The sequence below is a fragment of the Podarcis filfolensis genome, assembly GCF_964270895.1.
Source record: "Podarcis filfolensis genome assembly, chromosome: Z".
NCBI classification, from domain to species: Eukaryota; Metazoa; Chordata; class Lepidosauria; order Squamata; family Lacertidae; genus Podarcis; species Podarcis filfolensis.
In genome coordinates, this window is record NC_139617.1 from 794,751 (window position 1) to 810,595 (window position 15,845).

The following is a 15,845-nucleotide window of genomic DNA, read 5'->3' on the forward strand; positions in this document are numbered from 1 at the left end:
AAGGAATGCTGTGATCACCAATAGTCAGCATGGATTTCTGAAAAATAAGTCATGGTAGACTAACCTGATCTCGTTTTTTGACAGAATTACAAGCCTGGTAGATGAAGGGAACGCAGTGGATGTAGCCTACCTTGATCTCAGCAAGGCATTTGACAAGGTGCCCCATGATATTCTTGTAAAGAATCTGGTAACATGCGATCTTGACTATGCTACCACTCAGTGGATTTGTAACTGGCTGACTGACCGAACCCAAAGGGTGCTCATCAATGGTTCCTCTTCATCCTGGAGAAGAGTGACTAGTGGGGTGCCACAGGGTTCTGTCTTGGGCCCGGTCTTATTCAACATCTTTATCAACGACTTGGATGATGGACTCAAGGGCATCCTGATCAAATTTGCAGATGGCACCAAACTGGGAGGGGTGGCTAACACCCCAGAGGACAGGATCACACTTCAAAACAAACTTGACAGATTAGAGAACTGGGCCAAAACAAACAAGATGAATTTTAACAGGGAGAAATGTAAAGTATTGCACTTGGGCAAAAAAAATGAGAGGCACAAATACAAGATGGGTGACACCTGGCTTGAGAGCAGTACATGTGAAAAGGATCTAGGAGTCTTGGTTGACCACAAACTTGACATGAGCCAACAGTGTGACACGGCAGCTAAAAAAGCCAATGCAATTCTGGGCTGCATCAATAGGAGTATAGCATCTAGATCAAGGGAAGTAATAGTGTCACTGTATTCTGCTCTGGTCAGACCTCACCTGGAGTACTGTGTCCAGTTCTGGGCACCACAGTTCAAGAAGGACACTGACAAACTGGAACGTGTCCAGAGGAGGGCAACCAAAATGGTCAAAGGCCTGGAAACGATGCCTTATGAGGAACAGCTAAGGGAGCTGGGCATGTTTAGCCTGGAGAAGAGGAGGTTAAGGGGTGATATGATAGCCATGTTCAAATATATTAAAGGATGTCACATAGAGGAGGGAGAAAGGTTGTTTTCTGCTGCTCCAGAGAAGCGGACACGGAGCAATGGATCCAAACTACAAGAAAGAAGATTCCACCTAAACATTAGGAAGAACTTCCTGACCGTAAGAGCTGTTCGACAGTGGAATTTTCTGCCAAGGAGTGTGGTGGAGTCTCCTTCTTTGGAGGTCTTTAAGCAGAGGCTTGACAACCATATGTCAGGAGTGCTCTGATGGTGTTTCCTGCTTGGCAGGGGGTTGGACTCGATGGCCCTTGTGGTCTCTTCCAACTCTATGATTCTATGATTCATCCACCCACCATCTTAATTTGCTGAGACCTAGATATGAATATGCTAATTTCCTGTGAATTTCCTGTGTCCTTTTACATACCTAGGAATGCCCTGGACTGGGACATGCTTTGCAGCTTCCCAAGGGCGATTAGTGTTGAATTATTATTATTATTATTAGTAGTAGTAGTAGTAGTAGTAGTAGTAGCAGTAGTAGTCTTTTTATTATTGTTTCCATCTATAGACCACTTACTCTCCAGAAAGCTTGAAGAATTTCACAGTAAATAAAAGTATATAACTCTCTAAGCAGTGAACCCAAACATTTATTAAACAATAGAAAATCAAAATATACAATACATTTATTTCTCAAATTCACATGCCACCACAAGGTGGGTTACAACATATAACACCATAAACTCTCTCTCTCTCTCTAATATCACATAACATAATATGCACCAAATACAAAAAAGTTATGCAAACACAATTATAAGCAATACATACTATTATATAATATGTAAGAGTGCGCGATACATAGTAAATACATACTAAAAAGTCATTTCACATTTTATATAATGTCATCTCTGCGGCAAATATAAGACAAAAAAGGTACTGTATCTAACAACAACAAAACCCTGAGAAAGGGGGCAGGAATCAGCAGCAGCGTTATCTGAAGTTCAGAGACACAGTGGGAGAAGGGGGGCAGAGGCTCCAGGGCTCACCTCCAGGCTCCCAAAATTGTGGGCTCTCTTCACCTAGGCTTTTCTTGTTTAATATTGTTAATTTGATCACAGCCAGAACTGTATTTTGAATATCATTCCTTTATTATATTTTTATCATTTATTTGCTGTATTTAGTTTCTGTACATCCCTTTGATTTCTGGATGTTTAGTGGTCTAAAACTCATAAGAAATGTTTTGTTGCTCAATTGTAAAAAAAAAAATTAATCCTGTGAAATAAATTAAAAGAAATAGGCTTTGTTTCAGGAGGAGATGAACTATTTGATGCAATGTAGGATTCCCCCATACTTCTGAGTGGCATAGGTAAAGGTAAAGGTAAAAGGACCCCTGACCATTGGGTCCAGTTGTGACCGACTCTGGGGTTGCGGCGCTCATCTCGCTTTAGTGGCCGAGGGAGCCGGGGTACAGCTTCCGGGTCATGTGGCCAGCATGACTAAGCTGCTTCTAGCGAACCAGAGCAGCACACGGAAACGCCGTTTACCTTCCCGCTGGAGCGGTACCTATTTATCTACTTTCACTTTGATGGGCTTTCGAACTGCTGGGTTGGCAGGAGCAGGGACCGAGCAACGGGAGCTCACCCCATTGCGGGGATTCGAACTTCCGACCTTCTGATCGGCAAGTCCTAGGCTCTGTGGTTTAACCCACAGCGCCACCTTCGTCCCTTTCTGAGTGGCATACACACATATAAATACATGCTTTTAATTCAAATAAGAACGGAAATCCTGTCCCCACGACAGAATGCAAAACATAACATTTTATTACTGTTTGTCTACCCTCCTTAAGTCAGATCAATTACTCCCCCTCGCACCTCTGATGGAATCTAAATTCAGTGAACCCTACACAAAGGCTAACCCCAAAAGGCAATGCACTCCAATAGAGCGCATAAAATTAAATCAAGGACAACGCAACCCTCCTACCACAGAAGTAAAGGCATATAAAACCTTCTCTTCTTACCCCGGGCCCCTGCATCACCAAACATGGAGGCTTTCTGCCTAGAATGGTTCTCTTCTTGTCAGCCTTGATTTGCCATTTGTAAAATGGGAACAACAGTGACCTCAGTTCACAGAGTTATATATTTACTTATTTCTTTAAAAGTTTCCACTGCTTGGCTGTAGAAACAAAACAAAACAAAGCTCAAATCAGCTTTCAATAAGAAAAAATAACAACAATACAGTAATTTTAGATTTTTGAAAAGATAAAATAGTTGTAGACTAAAAATAGATTTAAACTCACATCAACTTTGTAACTTAAATGTTTTATCAGATACTGTAAAGCATATGGTGACTGCGCTACCTGATCTCAAGAGGCAGGGAGTTCCACAGTGTAGGTGCTGCCACACTAAAAGGCTGAATTCTTATAAATGTAGAATGGGTACTTTGTGGCACCTGTAACTCTGCCAGTTAAAATGCAATTGCAAATTAAAAATCCCAGGCCACAAGCGTGCTTGCTGCTTACTGAGCAGAAGCAGTGATGAATAACATGCAAATAAAAAATGGAATTGCCTTCCACCCTCCAGTGCGGATCTGACCCTGCAAAGCAGGAACCAGTCAATCCCAGTACAGGTAACTGCATTCCCCTCTCCACCCCACCAGGGGGCAACTCCACAGTGCAGAGCCTGACTACTCTCAGCCGAATGTGTGGATCTTGCTCAGGCTTTCTCTCCAGAGTTGGTGGAGATCAGGTGGGGGAAGGGACAGGGAAAGTGACAGGGCGCAACAGACAAGACCCCACACCCAAAGATCTTTCTTAATTACCTGGTACCCCTTAATTGTTCCTATTAATAAACAAGATGATAGCTTGCATCCTCTGATTTCGCAAAAGGCCCTTGTCTTCCAAGCATTTCTGACCACTGGTTTGACAACAACATAACCTATGTCTGCTCTGTTTTACCTCACATTGCACTGGATTCTAAGAGCTGGCTGTCCTATCTGTACCAAGTGTTAAAATAGTAGTAATTAATTAAGTTTGAAAGAAATGAAATGTGTTTCAGTTTACTCTGGGCACCACAGAAGCTTCATCTTTGACTGCCCATCATGACCCACACATGCAACAATTTGATGGGGCAGTCCAGGAACAACTAGACACCCTGCAGGAGCAGGTTGTGACTCCTGCAATGCATGTCACTTCTTGCATCCATGATTCTCAGCCAAGCAAAAATGTATCTTTGCACAGGGCACCATGTCCCTCCTGCCACGTAGCTGACAGCCAGGGGGCCTCAGATCGAAGTTGCTCCAAATGCACAATATCTCTGACAGCAGGAAGGGGGAGCAGCCAGATGTTGGTGAGCTCCCAGCTCCCCTCATCCCTGGCCACTGGTCCTGCTGGCTGCTAGGAGCCCAACATCTGGAAGACCACAGGATTTCCCTTCTCTGAGTCACCTTCCTCTTCCATTCAGTCCTGGCTTTTATCCCGTGCCCCTGACACCATATGGCACATCCAGCACACATCTATAGCACATTATTTTCCCCAGAGAACATGGCGGACTGTAGTTTGGTAAGGGTGTGGGAACTGTAGCTTTGTGGGACGAACTACAGTTTCCAGGACTATTTGGGTAAAGTCATGCACTTTGAATGTTATTTCAATGTTTGGTGCAACACATACACCATACAACCAGAGCAAAAAAAATATGTTTTGTGTGTTGGACGTGATTTAAATGGATGGCACACATCTGCCCCAGAGGCAGAAAAAAGAAAGGTAGCATTAACACTCAATCAGGACTGCTCCCCACTTTGGACCCACAAGGCACAGGCCCTTTGCTCTCTCCCGGGACTCCCCCAGCAAAGGAGTGGTCCATTCTGTGCAGAAGGAAGGAATAAAATATCAGAGATTCCCCGACCAGCTCCCTCTCCCGAAAGCTGCCCTCCAGAGCAGAACACCCCCTGGCCAGAATGATCCAACCCAAGAGAGCCTTTGGTCAGCCTTCCTGCACGCCCTGCCACGCACATAATCGCCTTGTTTTTATTAACTTTTATTTATACAGTACAGTGTTGTCAATGCACAAGGCTCCGCACTCATTTAAAATAAGCCACACAGTAAAAAGGGCTTTGGTCTGAAGGGCTCAGCTCACAAGTCCTGACATCTTAAAATGAAAACGGAACATCCGGACTCAACTTACCCTTCCCTGAGACAAGAACGCGATGCAATTCACCCCCACTTCGCATTTTCGGGGGGGGGGAGAACCCCCACACACATTTATTGGGATGGTTGAGATGAGCCTGTGCTATTTTAACGTTTTCCTCTTCAAAAACAACCGCACTGAGTATCGCAGGCGCGCGCGCAGAACAGCCTCCACGGCTCCCCGCCCGCGATCCATAATGCAATGGAAGAAGAAGAAGGAGAATAAGAGAATGACAGCATCTGTTGCATAAACTCAGCCTTTCGCGTCCCCAATAAATGGGAAGCTATTACCTCTCCAAGGGCGCAGCAAGGCGAGGAGGTTCGGGCAGTGCCCCCGAGAGCCCCTCCCTCCCTCGCTCTCACGCGCCCCCCACCCCAGTCCGTTCATCCGTCCGAATAACAAAACACAAGAGCAGCCTCCGCGCGAAACTTCCCACGCGCCCTGACTTGCGCGCGCCAAGAGCAAGGAGCTCCGCGAGGCTCCACGGGCGCAGGGAGATGGGGAGGGAGAGAGGGCGCCCCCCGCCCCGCTCAGCTCAGCTCAGCCAAGCCCGGCCTCGCCCTGGCCGATGCCCCCCCAAGCTCTGGGCGGTGCCTGCTCCCCGTCTCCCCCCCGCTCCCAGCAGCCTTTGCACTCTCGCTACAATGAAATTTGCAAAGTTTTTTCGGTTTCGGCGCCATTTTCGAGTGGACTCGGAGGTGAGGAGGGAGGGCGGGGAAAAGGAGGGCGCCTGAGGCAGGGGGGGCAAGCGGGGGGCGCCCCAAAAATCACCAAAAAATCCCTAAAAATCCCCTCTGGGCGGGGAGGCCCCGTGGAGGCCGGCGGAGGGCCGGGAAAGGACCGGACGGGCCGGGAGAAGAGGAGGTGTCGCGGGGGAGGAGGAGAAGGGGGGCGCACCGGCCACTGCCCCCCAGCATAATTTCTCCTTCACCCACCAGTGGGATAATTTTTTAAAACAAATGATGTATCATTAAAATAGTACCCTCTCCCCCCCCCCCATGTGGGGAAACTTTTAAATTTGGGACCACGGAGAGGGCAATTGGTTAAGGTAGGTTCCCTTTCCAAATTTATTTTTAGGGGAGAGGGGAAAGTGGGGAGAGGGCAAAAAGAACAGAAAGTAGCACGGGGTTTTTATCCCCCCAGCAGCTGGAGAGGAGGAAGAAGTGCGACCCCCCCCCCAATTCCAGCATAGAGAAATTTGGCTCTGAGGACCTAAATGACGCTCCCTTTTGAAGCCTGGAGATAATTTTGGTTTAAAAGTGGAGAAACGGGGATGTGGGCGGGGGGGGCGAATTTAAAAGGAGCTGGCCCGTTTCCCACCCGCTCTCTTTTCCTTTCTTCTTCTTCCTCCTGCTACTTTTTAGCTAAAAACGGATACAAGCGAACGAAGCTACAAAAAATGGCTTATTATTTTTTTTTGTGTGTGTGTGTGTCTGTTGAGAAGACGGCAAACCATTTATTTCGTTTCAGATCTGCAAGTAGCTTCCTCTACAGTTAAATTTCGTGGGGATTTCTTTTCTTTAAAGAAACTTCTTTCTTTTAACTTCTAAATCCCTCCCCGCTCTCTGCCTCTTTTGTATTTCATATCCCTCTGTTCTTCCCCCAGTCTTCTTCTTCTTCTTCTTCTTCTTCTTCTTCTTCTTCCTAAAAACAACAACCTAGGTTGACTCTGAGTCTCCCGTTCAGCCGCTCCCTTAATTTCCCCACTTTCCCCCCCAATGCAATTTTGCGCCCCCCTCTCAACACACACCGGAGCTGGGCGGGAGGGGGGGTTGCCTCTGAGAGCGCAAATGACGCAGTTCTGAAATGGCCAGGGGGACACTTTGGAACCTGGGGGAAAGCCTAGGGATGCTCCTTCCCCCCCCTTTTGGTTGACTTCTGTCTCCCCTTCTCTCCCCACCCCCGCCATTCCTCCACCCTCTGCAAACGGAGGGTACTTCCAGAGTTACAGACCGTTACAACACTGGCCAGCAGAGAAAGGGTTAAAAAGGTGCAAGATTCGTTCCCAAGAGAAATGCAATTGTACCAAAAAGATTTCCCAAACACACATCTCCCCGCATCTCCCCGCCCGCCCTTCAGCAAAAGTGAATTGGAAAGAAAATAAGTTTGAGCTGCCTTGGGACTCTTGTCACTTTAGCTGCTGTGTCATATTTAGGATTTGGAAGAAAGCATAAACTTAACGGCTGACCCTCCTAGGCTGGGGGGGGGCAGAAACTTTAATTTGGTGCTGTGTTGTTGTTTCTCAACATATCTTAAATTTATTTCTATTTTTTACTACATATTGTTCTCTTTTTATTGGCCCAATGTTTAATTAATATTATCATTTTTAAACACAAAAGACACTTTGAAATTGAAACATAAAATCTGGATGTTTTTAAAATTACAGTGAAGAACATAAAAACTAAATACACAAGAAAAAAACCTTTACCAACATTCTTACAATTTCCCACCAAAACTTCAAATACTCGCCTTTTGAGAAATACTTTATTTTAATATATATATATTAAAATTATGTATGTGTTTTAATATGTATTAATTCTTCAGGTGTTGTGAAAATAAGTTTTTAAATTATATTTTGAATATAAAAATATGCTATTCTGCTTTGGAGACTCAACACTTAATATGTTTAGAAAATTTAATTTTAATTACTAAAACTACTAGCCAATTTCTATATTATGGCTTTAAAAAATTACTTTACTTAATATGATTTAAAACTATTTGTACTGATGGTTATTTGTAAAACACTATATGTCATGGTTTTTTAAAAATTCATATAGAATTTAATATTTTGTAACGCTGCTTAAAATTGTCATGGCTTTAATCTTACATTTTAAATGAACTCCATTGATGCACTTTGCTCAAATATTCATCCCTTCAACAACAAACACTGAAATAATAATGTGTGTGAATGAAATGTATAAAAGCTCAGCAAAACCCAAAAACTTTCATACTTTTGCGGGTGGGAGGTGGGAATAACAATGTATGTTTTTCTATATATTTTCTGCTGTGTTTTGCACAGGAAATTTGAGTGACTGACATACAATTTTTTGCATTGTCTTGAATACCGTACATGACTATAGTACTTTTTCTTTTTTATAGCAGAGAATACTGTCTTACAATGCACTCTATTTACCATGTGTAAACAGCAGTTAAAACTATCTTGGGGGGTTGCCTAGGAAGACAGTTCCTCCCCCACTCTTGTTTCAAACTCTGCAAATGCTGTTAAGTGAGGGGGGGCATTCCCTTTCATGACTGGCGGGGCGGGGGGTTACAGCAAGAAGGCTCAGTTGTGTGCAAGTTAGCATTTGCCTGCTTTAGTTGTGCAGTGGTGTATGAAGGGGGGGGCATGAGAAATCTGGAGAGAGCCCTTGACATTTTAAGTGTATACAGTGCACAATTTTTAAAAGAGACCGTTTTTTAGTTATAGGGTTTCTTACAGCCTTCGGAAAGCTGGTTGCAGAACTTAATGAAAACTGTTCTGGTCTTGTGCATGCAGCTGACTTTGAATGAACGCTGATGCAGGACAGATTTCAACCCCCGCCTCTTGTACATAATGAATTCATGTTTTTTAGAAATTCCATTTTCAGGTCTGCCGTGTAGCTTTTAAATCTGAAGGAGGCGACACTAACCAAACTGAAACACCTCCCCCTAGTAAGATACAGTTCATCGTCAGCAGTTTTGAGAGAAAACTTTACCATTCTAACTTCCAGTGAGCTCAGCCCTTATTTTCTCTGCGTTATTATTTTTTCTTTGAAAAAAGCTTCTTAACATGGAATAATGTAGCATAAGACTTCCCCGCCCCCTCTTTAAGCTGTGTATATGTAGCAGGACCATACATTAAAGTGTAAGTGTAAACTTAATTATATGCAAATGTTAACCTAGTATTGACTTGTAGATAACTTTTTCTGCATTTTTTGTTTCTCTCTCTCTCTCTCTGTGTGTGTGTGCTTTTGTGTTGAGTGGATGAGAAAAACTGAAAAACGTGTCAGTTGTCTATCAGATTGGGAGTGCTGTTGTTAATAAACTGACAATTTTAATATTTATGACAATTTGGTGTTTTGGTTCTGTTATTTAAGCTAATACTACAGTGGAAACAAATTTTTGCTGCCATTTATTTAGATTTATGAAAAATGTTTATCCTGCTTTCCCCTAAATTGAAACAATAAAAGTATAGAGATTGCTTAAAGTTGCATTCTGAGGAGTTTGGGGTGGACAGGAATCAGGCAAGGCACATCTAGATAGTGTATTTTCCAGCTGCAAGTGGAAGGAGGAAAGTTATTTCAAAAGGTTGTGTTTTTTTTAAAGGATAATGTTTTTGGTATTTCTTCACAAATCAATAGTATTTTACCCCACTCCACTCAAAATATGATTACGACTTGCTGCAGTGCATTATTGAGGTAGGTGCTAAAGTGAACATTCCATGTACACACATAAATGGGAAATATTAAATGTAGCTGCAATGTTTGGATATAGGACACCTTTGCTCAACCTGGTGTCTGCCAGACAATTTGGTCTACAGCACCTATCATTTCCAGTATGGAGATGGCCAGTAATGGAGAATGATGAAAGTTGTTGTCCAAAACCTCTAGAGGCTCCAGGCTGGGGATAGGCAAGTCAATGGGAAGTTCTCCCACACAATCTCCATTTAGAGGAGAATTGCACAAGAACCTTACTCTGTTCTTGTGCAATGTCCACAGGAGACTTTCCTGGTGGATTGTGCCCAGTTGATAGTCTAGCTAGGATGTGTCTTGTATTTCTGTAGATTGTGGTTTCTGTATTATGTAATTATTTAAATTCCCTACAGCTTAGTATATAACTGGCATGCAAAGGTATAGATGTGTGTGTGTGTGTGTGTTCACTTACATAAGAAACGGGTAGATTGACAAAACCATTAAAATATAGGGTTCAACTGCTGGACATGTGTAGATGGGTTCATACAACTCTTTTTACCTTCCACTAATGAATCTTTACAGCCATTTTTTTGTGCTGGAGATCCAGTCTAGTGGTAGCTCGAATTTATGTGGTTTTGGTGCATGAAGTTATCAGAGTTGTATCAGGTCTGGGTTGTCCTGCAGCCTCACCAGTTGAACCATTCACAGGACCAAGCTTCTCAACACGAGTTAGGAGAGCGCTGTTGTGAATTGACCCTGTAATATCCTGTGATCGTGAAAGTATTTTTGGTAACAAAAACCCTTGTCAAAAGTGCAGCTGTGTCATCCTGTGTTCAAATGCAGGCTTTGTTGCTTCCAGCTGATTTATATAACCTTGTGGTTCATCCTTTCACTAATGCAAATAAAGTTATAGGCAAGCCATTAACTTTGCAAAACTAAAGTATCGGTCTGTTAAAAAGGAGTTATTAAAACACTGCAAGGACCATGGCCATTAGTTTTCTCTGATAACTTCTAAGGTCTTTTGTGCCTTCTGAAGTGAGGGGAAAGGGAGCCTCTGTGGGCCCACGCACACACTTCTCTCTTTCTATATGATTATGGTGTATTTTCTGCTGTGGAGTTTGCGGAGGAGGGAAAGTTGGAAGATGCCACAAACACCAGCCTTTGTTTGCTTGGTGGGGGCTGGTCAGCAGCCAGAGTGTATAACTAACAGCCTCTTCTCTGCCCTTTCCTTGGGCAAAGGGTTGAGTGAGGTACCAGCTCCTGTTCCACATCTATAAACACAATCTGCATTTAACCCTGTTTAATTTTAACGGAGCCCCACCTGCAACAATTAAGTCTGCTTCCTCTTTCTAAACTTTCAGGCAGCAGTTCTACTCAGTGGCTGCATCTCCATCGCAACAGCGAGAGTACCATGCAGAATTTGCGGGGGGGGGGGGGCAGCAGCAGGCATCGTGTCTGAAGTGTGCTCTCTTTTGCCTCTTGCTGAATTCACAGGGTGAGCTGTATTCCACTCTCTTTGGGCGGCTCTTAGGTGAATGTTTGTTGCTGCTAGGGGAAGCTTCCCATGCCTTTTCAAAACATGTTTCTCCAATTCACAATGGACAGTCAGTTTATTATTTGCATGGCAAAAAGGTTGTGCCAAAGTTAAGCACTTCTAGGTCCCATTGCTAAATCATTTTCATTTATTTCATGGAAGATCATTAAGCCTAAGTATAACTCTCCCATTGGCAACAACAGGACTTAAATGGTGCTTAAATTGCACTGGATTACACCCCAGTTCCAATTGCCTGTTTTTGTGTTTTGACAGATTAATTTTTATTTAAATAAAATAAAAGTGGAGAACAAACGGATGGGTGTGATGAACTGTCTGTATTTCTTGCTTTTTGTACTACACTTACATCTGGGAGAGTGGGGTTTTCCCCAAGTAAGAAATTAGCGCATGCAACTTCCTCTAACAGCCTTTGTTGTTTAATTGTGAAGACTAAAGGGTAGGAGCACTCCTTGGTTGTCCTCTGTACTCACCACTTTTATCTAAAATATGTATTGCAACCATTTGTAAGAATGTGTGTGTGTTGTGTATTGGTTCCTTTTGCAACTGTTCTACTGTAATTACTAGTTCTATTTATAGTTCCAACACTCTTCCCATAGATATGGGGGGGGGGGCAGAAAGGAGAGGAGAGGAGGACCAGTAACTTGTGTAACCCTGCTCCATAGCTTGACTTTGCAGCCAGGGTCTCCTTCTGGAACAGTTGCCCAAATAATTCTCCTTGAGGAGGTGTAGCAGCACGACATGGTTTGTAGGGACAAGGAGATACAGACCGTTCTGGGCTGCCTCATGACCTCAAGGGCTAAGACAAGAAAACCAGACACACATTTATCAGCACAGCTGGAGCCAAGATGCTCCCAGTCTAACTGAACTCGTAGATTGCACAGCCAGGTATGTTTAGAAATAGTTGTTGTTTTTTAAGTTGCATGTTTCCCCCACAAATAATGATTTTTACTAAAAGCATGTTAGGTTTTATTTTTGTCTAAAAGCGTTCTAGCATTCACAAAGGTTGAATAAATCTTGGGGAAATTGTTGCATGTTATTCCCTAATCCTCTAGAGGATGCTCACGTAGACACAGAGCCAGCCTTCTTTTTCAAAGTTTAGAATGTTGGTGGGGGGCAGGAAATGGGAGGAGCCTTTGTAGATAAAAAGGGGCGTTTGGAGTTGGTGAAAGCCATTTCAAAATCTGCTTTAATTGTCCCATGGAATTCAGTCTGAAGACTGCCCACAGCTGTTTCTGTGCTAAAGGAAATAAGAGGCCACCTGTAACATTTCTTTTGCACAACTACCTGCTCAGACAGATGGGGAGCATCATGCCATCCTTGAGCCTCACAGAGATGACTGCAGAAGGGGAACATCTGTCTGCTGTGCTCTAGCAGCACGTAAATACTGGAGTTTAAAATTGCCTCCAGTATTGCTTTGCTGCTTTAGCGCAGCTGGACATTGGCACAAGCTCCACAGAGAACACCTCTCAAAATGAAGGAAAAGAAGCTCTTTTGGGTTGTTTGTTTGTTGCGCCAGTATCAGCATGTTGGGGATACCGGGTGAAAGTTTCAAAGATTGAGTTCTGAACATTCCCTCTCCAATATGGTAAGTTTGGGGTTTTTTGGGTGGGTAGATGGGCTTGTGCTAAAAAGATTTGTTGGCTACAACTTTTCAAAATTATCATCAGATGCGCTCTTGAGGCTACAAGATCTGAGAAATTATGGGCAAAAAAACAAAAAAAAACCCACCCCGCAACAACCTATTAATCAGTTTCCCCCAAATTGTTCAATATTGATCCTCTGAGGGTCAGTGGAGCTGAGCAAGAGGTGAACGAACACCTTAGTGTAGAAAGGGGATTGAAAGGGGACTGGGGTGAAAAAGAAGTTTATGAGGTATGCTGTGAATCATTTAATTAGGAACTATAAGCCTCAAAAATAATGGGCATGTGCAGAGGGCAGCCGCATGCCAATGAGGAACCTCTGTATTGAATAAAATGATTTCTCAGTATAACGGTTAAAACCCATCCTGTCTCATTATAGGATATTAAAAGTGTGGTGTTATTTTCACTTGTATTACTTTGTTAATTTTTTTACATTTTATGATTCCTTGTAATGGTGACTGCTGATCAATAAACATTGGTTATATACTGAGATTCCTTTACTTTGTTTCATTTGGACTCCTTGGGCTGGGCTTGGTGACAACTTTATAAGCTCATCAAGGGGTCAATTAACTCAGAAGTTTGGGGAAACCCCTCTATAAATACATGTAGAACAACACAAGTATTTGTTACAGGATCCTGAGATCAGAGATGAGCTCAGGACTGCTAGGCAGCTGCCTGCAGCACAGACCTCAGCAGGGCACAGGACCAAACTTTGGTGGGCACAGTTTTTCACAAATTAGTTTTTGTTATATCTCTTTTATCATCTTTGAAGTAATTTTTGAAGTAATTCATACATTAGAATATACATAAAATAGACTAACCGTAGAGTTGATTGGAGATATATATATCACATAACAAGTAAAAATTCACAACTTTGTGACAGCTTACAATACAACATGGACCACAGCAGGTTGTATCACATGAATTCCACAAACACTCAAAAACCGTAAGTTTCCCCTATACACTATGAGGAGACTAGCAAATGGTGAAGTAGTGTGCTATCAATGGTTGACATGTTCAGCTTCAAAAGATGAGTTTTTTGCTGTCTATTGTTCAGCAAAAAAAATATGGTGCATTGATCCTACACAGAAAAGGTTCAAAAGACTGTAAGAACGTTGAAGTAATTCTGTCTTCACATGAGAGGAAAATATCAGATCTGGAGAGAACTTGAATTGCACTTACATAAAGGAGAAATAATTGATGATACTAACCAGCAGAAAATTAGGCAAGAAAAACAATATTGGTGACAAATCTTGGACCACTTGATCGCTTTGCTCAGAGTTCATGGTATGCAAAACTTTGCATTCTGTGGTACAGCTGAAAAGTTGTGCTGTGCTAGCTATTCAACTTTTTTGAATTTTGTAGAATATCTGGCCCTTTTTGATCTATCATGAATAAACATTTATTTGCACAGAGTGAAAGATCAAGAAACGATGGTTCACTACCTAGAAAAAGATATCCAAAATGAAATTATATATCTTCTAGTCAGTGCTATAAAGCATAACATTTTAGCACATGCAAATAGCCCTGCTATTTACACTCTTTAAGTAGTCAATGATTGTGCTAAGTGTTATCTGGAAGCAGTTTGGTTCAGCAGACCAAGTGACCAAGAATTACCTTATAGGCTGCAGGTGTGGTGAAGATTTTCAACAATTTTTTGTAGATGCTACTGAGATTGCAAAAGAGCTAGCAATACTACTATCATCCAGGAGTGTTGAACCCATCAGGGACTAAGTGACCAATTTCATGTACTGCCTCTGAGTGGTGGTTTTAGATATTGTTCTGATCTAGCAAGCTCCCTGGAAGAATGTGGAGAGGCAATGCGGAGGACATCTTCTATTTTAGGGGTTGTTATGAGGGACTGGGAACGGGTGGCGCTGTGGTCTGAACCGCATGGGCTTGCCGATTGGGAGGTTGGCGGTTAAAATCTGCACAACAGGACTAGTTCCTGTTGCTTTTTCCCAGTTCCTGTTATCTAGCAGTTCAAAAGCACACCAGTGCAAGTAGATAAATAGGTACTGGTATGGCGGGGAGGTAAATGGCATTTCCGTGCGCTCTGGCACTTGTCACAGTGTCCTGTTGCGCCAGAAGCGCATTTTCAACAAAAGTGACATGAATGCACTGATAAGCCCCACTGTGTGGGTCTCACTTGGGGGAGCAGGAGAAAACTAACTGGTGGGGTGTGACATGATTAGAGTTTTGCAAAATTATTAATAGTATGGTAGAATCTCCAGCACAGCGTTTCCCCAACCTGGTGACTTCCAGATTCCCCTGATGACATCCCTTTACACCATCTGGCATGGCCTAAGGGCCCTGGAGTATTTGGATCTGTAAGAGGATGTCTGGTTTGATCCAGTAGGGCTCTCCTTGCCATCTTACAGTGCAAGTCTGATCTTGTCTACTCAGAAGTAAGCCCTATTGAGTCCATTGAGGTTACCTTAAAAAAAATTTTTTTTTAAGCTTTAAATGTGCCACATGGCAACAAGTCATTTTGAGCGTAGGCTAAAAGGTGAAAGCCTTCTAATCTCCGCCCCAGCTTAATTTCGGTCTGCCCTCTTCTTGTTCTGTGGGGTCCCATCCTCTCTTGGTCTGTTCCATGTTCCGTAACTGGAGTGAAGCCATATATACTCAAGTATACGCAGCAATTTCCAGCGAGAAATTGCTGTGCAGTTGAATGACCCCCACCTCACCCCGCCCCTGTACAGTACTTAGAAATACAAATTTAAATAAGCGTTTTTAAACTTCGCCTAGATGGTGTGTAACGAACGTTATGTCATGAACATGGTGGATGCTGTGTGTGCAAATCCAAGCGCAGAAGGCAGACTTCTGAGCCAGGGCTTACAGAGCTTGGTAGTGATTAAAACAATTTTTTATAAACCCGCTAGCAAGAACCAAACACACCCCTGCAAGCCGTGCTTAGGCGCGGTAGAAGCCGTCTTTCCCAGAGTCAGACCTTCGGTCAATTTCGCTCTGCATTGCCGACTACATTGAGTGGTGGCGGCGGCGGCGGCGGCTGGTCTCGGAGACCCTCCTCTCCAGGGGTCTTTCCCGGCTTTCCCTGGGATGTCCGGTACACTAACCCTGGGGCTACCTGCGCGCAAGATACGCACCGCGACCACGAGCCCATCCTCTGGCTTAACGGGCTTGCACGAAGCACATT